The 7,613-nt window shown below is 61.1% G+C and overlaps 1 pseudogene; it reads left to right on the top strand.

Annotated features, from left to right (window-relative positions):
- Positions 1-896: 896 nt before the first annotated feature.
- On the top strand, positions 897-6,705 carry LOC136112893 (antigen WC1.1-like; annotated as a pseudogene).
- The last annotated feature ends 908 nt before the right edge of the window (positions 6,706-7,613 follow it).

The raw sequence follows: 7,613 nt of genomic DNA, 5'->3' as shown, positions 1-7,613 counted from the left end.
AATGTCACAACAACCCGTTGAGCTCCTGGAGGCCGTGTCTTTGGGCTCCGTCTGTTCCGTGGCCACTCCGGACAGCACAGGTGTCGTTCCGTGGGGTCACGGGCACCAAACCCAGCTCGGGTGGGAGCCAAGAGGGTCCCTTCGTGTTCAGGCCCAAAACGCCATCTGTAGCATCTGCCCGTCCTTTGAGTGCCCAGAGCCTCCTCCTTGGGGCCAAATCCTCATGTTTAGGGTCTCAACGTTTCTTTTATCACCCACAGTCTTTGTTTAGAGCCCACGACGTCGTTTTCAGGCGGAGTTCGTTGCCTGGCAACAACCACCCAGAAGTCTGTGGGGAGTCAGTAGGCCCAGGACAGCCAATCACATTTGAGGAGGCAGGGCAAGTCAAGTGATTGATATGTAAGCAGCCAATCAAGCTTTGAGGCCTGCAGGAAAGTTGGCGACAGTTGAACAAACTGGGCAGAGCTAAGGGTTGGGCTGTGCTGGCTGCACCAATCACGGCTGGTGGGAGTGCAGCACATGGATGACTGACAAGTGGTTTGACCAATCATTTGCTGGGGAGTAAAGATGATGGGAGGAAAAGAGAGACAGACTTGCAAGTTGGAAAAAAAAAGTTAAAAATATTTTACTAATGCTCCTAAGAAAATAAAGAAAATAACACAAAATATACAAAACAAGTCCTGAATTCCCCGGCAAAACTCAGAGCTGCTCCAGGAACTGCAGGGCAGGCACCCAGAAGTCCTGGACTGGACTCTGCATTGAACCAGAACTGGATTCAAGGATGCAGGGTCTGTCCCTAGGCCTCAGGTCACAGGGACAGCAGGCAGGATCCTCCCCAGATGTCAGCCACAGTCAAAGAGAGGGGGGAGACACTCGTGTTCTCCCCCTTTTATATGATGTATGACGTGGATGGGATGGAATACTTAATTGGCAGTTTTGGCTCCAGGGTGCTGAGCATTGGTACGTGTGAGCCTGGGCTGCCCCAGTTCCCCCAGGGTCACCATGGGTGGAGGAGATCCCAGTAGGGAGCTGGGAAATGCTGAAGTGGGAGAGGATGTCGGTCACAGCCGCCTCCTCCCCTCTCCTCCTCTGGGGTCAGATTCTGCTCCTTGCAACAGTGCTGAGCTGCAGCAGCTCCCCACAGGGAGCCAATGTGCCTGCCACCCACAGCAGAGGAGCCTTTGGGGAAGAACCAGAGGGGTACGGAGACCCACCAGCAGGATCAGAGGAGTCTTTGGGGAAGAACCAGAGGGGTACAGAGACCCACCACCACCCAGCCGCAGCAGACCCGGGTGTGAGCTGCAGACAGGGCCTGGGCTTTGCCCTCGCTTCTTGTCAGCACAGGGCTCACTCTCGCCCTGTTTGGTCCAACAGCCCCCCCTTGCCCTCCTCCCTGGAGGTTACCGTGCTGCCCCGTGCCGCTGATGGCTGTGGCTCCTCTGCTCTCCCCAGGCCCAGCCGACTCTGCGTCCCTGCGGCTGGTGGGCGGCGGGAGCTGGTGCGACGGGCGAGTGGAGATCTTCCAGCGCGGGACGTGGGGCAGAGTCCTGGACGACCAGTGGGACGTGCGGGAGGCCAGCGTGGTGTGCCGGCAGCTGCGGTGTGGAGAGGCAGAAAAAGCCTACAACCCCCCAAAGCCAGAGCGAGGGACGGGCCCCGTGGGGCTGCGAGGGGTCCGGTGCGCAGGGCACGAGGCCAGCCTGACCCGCTGCAACACCTCCCTGCGCAGGAGTGCCCTGTTGGGAGGGGTTGTGGAGGACGTGGGAGTCATTTGCTGGGGTGAGCGGTGCTGCACGGGTCCCCAGGTGATGGGGTGGGGGGGCGTCCACCCCCTGACAACACCTGACGTTCCTCCCCACTGCAGGGAGCTGGCGGGTCCGGCTGGTGCACGGGCCCGGGCGCTGCGCAGGGAGAGTGGAGATCTACTACCAGGGCAGCTGGGGGACCGTCTGTGACGATGGCTGGGACCTGTCTGATGCCGCCGTCGTTTGCCACCAGCTGGGCTGCGGAGGGGCGGTGGAGGCGGCCGGCTCCGCTCGCTTCGGGGAAGGCTCCGGGCAGATCTGGCTGGACGGTGTGAACTGCTCCGGGGCCGAAGCTGCTCTCTGGGACTGCGCTGCCAGGCCCTGGGGGCAGCACGACTGCGGGCACAAAGAGGACGCGGGCGTCATCTGCTCAGGTGTGTGCCGGGAGCTGTGCAGGGATGCTTCCCCGGAGGCCGGGATGCAGGGCTGTCCCTGGCTGAGCCCCTGCCTGAGCCTGGCCTAGGGACACCCATGCACGGGTGCCCTCAGTTCACCGGGGTCCCTGGGGAGCTCAGCTGTCCCCCAGGGTGAGCGGGGAGAGCAGGGGCTGTGTCCATCAGGGACTTCTCTCTGCCCTGGGTGCAAGGGGGACTTGCTGGCCCTGCCCTGCCTGGCTGGGGGCCTGGGGAGCGCAGGGGTGTCCTGGCTCCCACAGCCCCACACCAGCCTGTTCTCTTGCTGCCTTTCCTCCCAGAGTTCATGGACCTGAGGCTGGAGAACAGTAGTGGCTGCTCCGGGCGCCTCCAGGTTTTCTACAACGGGACGTGGGGGAGCGTTTGCTCCAGCTCGATGACTCCTGACACGGTGTCACTGGTGTGCAAGGAGCTGGGCTGTGGGGACGGAGGATCCCTGGAAACAGGCCTGCCCTATGGCAGGGTGTCTGGCCATGCCTGGCTGGATTACGTGCAGTGTGAGAAGGGAACCAGCTCCTTCTGGCAGTGTCCCTCTGCTCCCTGGAACCCACAGTCGTGCAATGACCTGCGAGATGAGACCCACATCACCTGCAATGGTAACTCTGAACCACTCGGGCACTGGTGTCACCCCAGGTTCTGCTCCCCTCTGGGCACGGCCAAATGCAGAGAAAGAGCTTGGAGGGGTTTTCATTGCCATGTCAGACTCTTCTGCTGCTGGTGGCACAGATGTGACCACAGTTCTCAGTGCCCCTCATGTCCGGGAGCCGTTGCCACCCAGCAGTGCCTGGGGGAGGCAGCGACATCTGCAAGTGGGCTCTCAGCAGAGACCAGAGAGGGTTCAGAGGAGCCTCCCCTCCATGGCCACCCTCCTGCTGCTCTGTGACCAAGATGGTACACACGGGCACAAGCAGAGCTCAGCCCCGCTCTCTTCTGCACAATCCTCCGAGCCAGCCCCTTCACCACCGTGTTTCCTTCTTCAGGGGGACGCCCAGAAATGCCCCCAGAGCCTTTGGCCCCGTGCCCCAACTCCAGCAGCTGCACAGGTAGGGAGCTGCTCCTCCGCGTGCTCCTCTTGCCTGACTCCTCTGCTGTCTGAGTGCCGTGGGAGCTCTTTGCCTTCTCCAGACAGGGAGAAGATCCGTGCCGTGGGAGGTGAGGACGGGTGCTCGGGCAGAGTGGAGCTCTGGCATCGCGGCTCCTGGGGGACAGTGTGCGATGACTCCTGGGACATGCAGGACGCCCAGGTGGCGTGCAGGCAGCTGGGCTGTGGCCCCGCGGTGTCTGCCCTGCATGAGGCTGCTTTTGGGGTGGGCCAAGGCCCCATCTGGCTGGAGCGGGTGGAGTGCCGGGGGACGGAGTCATCTCTGCAGGACTGCTGGGCCCGGCCTGGGGATGAACGTGCTTGCCGGCATAAGGAAGACGCTGCCGTGCGCTGCTCGGGTGAGCGGGGTCCGGGACCCCTTGGTCAGGTATTGGCAGGGAGCTAGGAAAGGCCTTTCACCTGCTTGGTCCTGGCACTGCCCCTGAGCTCCGAGAGCAGGAACGTTCCTGTGGGGTGCAGCAGCCTGGTGCCAAGCAGAGAGCAGCCTCGGTGGAACTGGGTGTCCTTGGGTCACTGCCCATGGGACCCTGCAGCTCCAGGACCATCCATCCCCTGGGCTGCCTGTGCCACCCTGCCCGCCGCCCAGCGCAGAGGCCCCGGACCCTGTCCTGGGTTCCTTTCTAGCACTACGGGAGGGGCAATTGGGGTGGGATGTGTCAGGGACCCTACAGACACCGTGTGTTACAGGGGAGGCTCCCTGGTACATGCACTCCCACCCTCTCAGCCCAGCTCTCCTTTTCCTCCCCTGCAGCTGCACCCAGGACAGCAGCATCCCCACCCCGAGCAGGTAACTCGTCCTCCCCAGGGCTGGGTATCCCAGGGCCAGGCTCTGACCCACAGTTGGGTGGAAGGGGCTTCTTGCTGGAGCGTGAAACTCCCAGGAGGAGGCACTGGGGTGATTGTGTGGGGGTTGAGGAGGGGGTGAAATTCAGTCAGCAGGGTGGAAGCTTCTCCATCATCCCCCCTGGGGCTCTCCACTCTCTGCTGCTTTGTGTGATGGGGGTCAGGGCTGGTGCTTTTCTTCCATGTTCTTGCCTGTGCAGATCCCACCCGGGGCCGTTCCACTGTCAGCGGGAGAACCTCAGTGCCTGTCATCATCTGCATCATCCTGGGGGCCCTTCTCTGCCTGCTCCTGGCCCTGCTGGCCTGGCAAGCGCTCAGTGCCAGGGCTGGGCGCAGAGGTGGGTCCTTCCACAGAGCTCCCAGTGATGCCTCCTGGAAGGGCTGGGGATGCTGCGGGGGGTCAGTAAGAGGTACGATCAGAGCTGAGGGGAGGAGACTGTGTGCTGTCACCTGTCCCACACACCCCTTTGACTGTCTGGCCATAGGGCACCAGCAGGAAGGGGTGGAGAGAGCCCAGAGGTGGTTGGAGCAAGAGATGGAGCAAGGAGAGACAGGGCAGAGCAGGACCAGGGGAGATGTTATCCTGTAGGAGACGTTATCCTGGGGGAGATGTTATCCTGTAGGAGATGTTATCCTGGGGGAAATGTTATCCTGGAGGAGATGGCCAAGGCTGACAGTGCTCTGGGTAATGCTGGAGGGCACTCTGGGGCAAGGAGAAGACGAGAAAAACAGGGCAGCAGGGCCCATCTCCATGGAGTCAGGCCCCAGGCTGACCCTCTGCCCAGCCCTGCCTGCCCTTGGTAGGGCAGGGGCCCTGCTATGGACTTGTGGGGCAGACGGGGGTTGGCTCCAGGTGGAGGGGAAGCACGGGAGCTGCTCTGGGGTCAGACAAGGGAGATGACCCAGGGGCCAGAGGGGCTTGAGTGCTGTCTCCAAGGGGCTGATGTGAGGGTGATGCTGCCCCAGATCATCTCCACAGTGATGTGGCCCTCGCTGGGGATGTGGCAGCTGTTCCTGGACAGCACAGTGGGGCTGTGCTGTTGGAGCAGTCCTGGGCTGGGCCAAGGAACAGGTTTGGGGAGCACAGTGGGGTCCCATTGCCCCTCTACCTGTCCCCATGCCAGCTCTGCCTCTGTCCCCAGGCTCCAGGACAGCCCAGGAGCTCTTCCCCGAGGCCGTGTACGAGGAGATCGGTCACAGCCCAGCGTGGGAGAAGCAGGCGAGGTTTGGTCGCTCAGGTGGGTGTGGGCACATCTGCAGGACCCTTTAACCCCACCCCACCCCAGGGCTGATGCCCTGAAGCCCCCAGCCCGTGGTCCCTGCAGTGCTGGGGCTGTGTGGTCTGTGGGGAGAGCACCCCAGCCCTGGGCCCGGGAGAGGAGCTGCCTCCCAACCAGCTTTGCCCGTCGCAGCTGGACAGCCCCTCTCTTCCTGCCCCTGCAGCCACTTGGCGAGTGAGGGAAGAGCTGTCCTGGGGCAGCTCTGGGAGCACCTTTGAGACAGGGCTTGTCCCAGGGGAGCAGGGTGAATTCCCAGCCCTCCTCCCCATGCAGCCCCAGCTCTGTGGGTCCCCCCTCCCCAGCAGTGCTGACCACAAACCAGGTCAGTGGTCTCGTCCCATAACAACCGCTGTGCATCTCTCCAGGCTTCTCTTCAGAGCAGTCCCTGACCCAGCTGCAGCCCTACCCTGGGCACCGAGAGGAGGAGGATGGTCTGGGATCAGCACCAGGTAATGAAGCAGGAAGGGGCTGATCTGCCTGCAGACAAGTGAAGGACAGAGGTGTCACTGTCACCGTCAGAGACCAGGAGGACCTGAGGGTCTCCTGTGCTGCTGCCAACACCAGTGCCTCCCATCCTCTGCTCTGCACGATGGATCTTCTCGCTGTCACCAGCTCCCCTCTCTTTTCAGATGTTCCTGTTCTGCCTGGGGGTGACCCAGTGGATAGGTATGATGATGCCAGGGAGGTTTCTGACCCTGGGGAGGACGATGCCCCTGGACAGGGAGCTCGGGAAATGCCGAGGGTGCCACAGGAGGGAGCAGAACCCAGCGATGCACCCAGAGGTGAGAGGAAAATTCAGCGCTGCTGGTTCCTGGGGTGCCACCCCCACTGCCACCCTGGTTGCTGCTGCACTGAGACCTAAACCTCCTGGGAAGGGGGCACCTGCCCCAGGAGTTTCCCGTGGAGGGACTGAAGGGTGGGAGAAGGAGCTGAGTGTGGTGAGGAGCAGGGAGGAAGGTGATGCACAGACCCCATGGGGTGAGCTGCAATGTCCCGCACTGCTGCTTGCAGGGGGCAGCCTGTGCTCCCAGAGAAGTGCTGGGGTCGCTGGAGCTGAAGGAGACACCGCGTCCCTGTCCCCGGGGAGCATGGGTTACGATGACGCTGAAGAGATCTCTCTGGCACATCTGTGACACACAAAGGCTGTGACAGGGCTGGGTGCACAGCAGCCCCTGAGCCCCCGGCCAGAAGAGCCCATCCCTGCTGTGCAGGTGGGTGCAGCCAGGAGGGAGGAGAGGTCAGTGCAGCTGGGAGAGCCGTGAGCACCAGGAACCGCCTCCCTTTGCCCATGGGCAGCACCAACAGACCAGAGTTTCCTCCAGTTGTTTTCCATTTTTACATTGTGCATCATATTTGTGCTTATTAAAAGTCTCAGGGGGTTTGACCCGGAGCTGGTTTGTGTCTGCCCAGGTGTCAGGAAATCTTCCCGAATTTTAGCAGGAGCAGCAGAGAACAAAGTCATGGCGGTGCGGAAGGGGTTTGTCTCAGGGACAACAGGCTTGGGGTCAGGTTGTGGTGCTGCCAGAGCCCGTGGTCCCTGTGGAATAATCATGCTGACAGAGAGGCTTCCATCCTGCTTTGCCACAGGCAGTTTCTAGTCAAAATGACTCTCTAACAGATCCCATGATGCTCCCCAGTGCCCATTTCTTCATCCCGAGATCTCCCAGCTGCCTGGGTCACGCTGGTCCCACAGTGCAGAGCCCATGACAGAGCTGCCAATCAGGGTCAGCCCTGGGCTGTGACCCCGCAGAAGTGAACCCCAAGGTGGTTTAAGCATTGTGTCCCAGGGTATGCTCTGAACTAGACTTCAGAATAGGCAAAAATCTGCCCTTCGGAAGTCCAGTGTAGAGGTTTTATTAACGGCTCTTCTTGCATCTCTGAGTATTGAAAATTCTATTATTTCATGGTCGCTATGCCCAGGTGGCCTCCAACCACTACATCTCCCACCAGCCCTTCCCTGATTGTGAACAGTAGGTCTAGCGGGGCCTTACCCCTGGTCGGCTCATTTACCAGCTAATAGGGGAAATTGTCCTCTATACACTCTAGGAAATTCCTAGGCTGCCTCTTCTGTGCAGTATTGAGCTCCCAGCAGATATCCAGCAGGTTAAAGTCACCCACAAGAACAAGGGCTGTTGATTTTGAGACATCTTCCAGCTGCTTGTAGAATAAT

This window comes from Patagioenas fasciata, chromosome 30 (assembly GCF_037038585.1).
Source record: "Patagioenas fasciata isolate bPatFas1 chromosome 30, bPatFas1.hap1, whole genome shotgun sequence".
Classification (NCBI taxonomy): Eukaryota; Metazoa; Chordata; class Aves; order Columbiformes; family Columbidae; genus Patagioenas; species Patagioenas fasciata.
The sequence above is the reverse complement of the archived record's forward strand: the minus strand, read 5'-3'. Positions and strand labels throughout refer to the sequence as shown.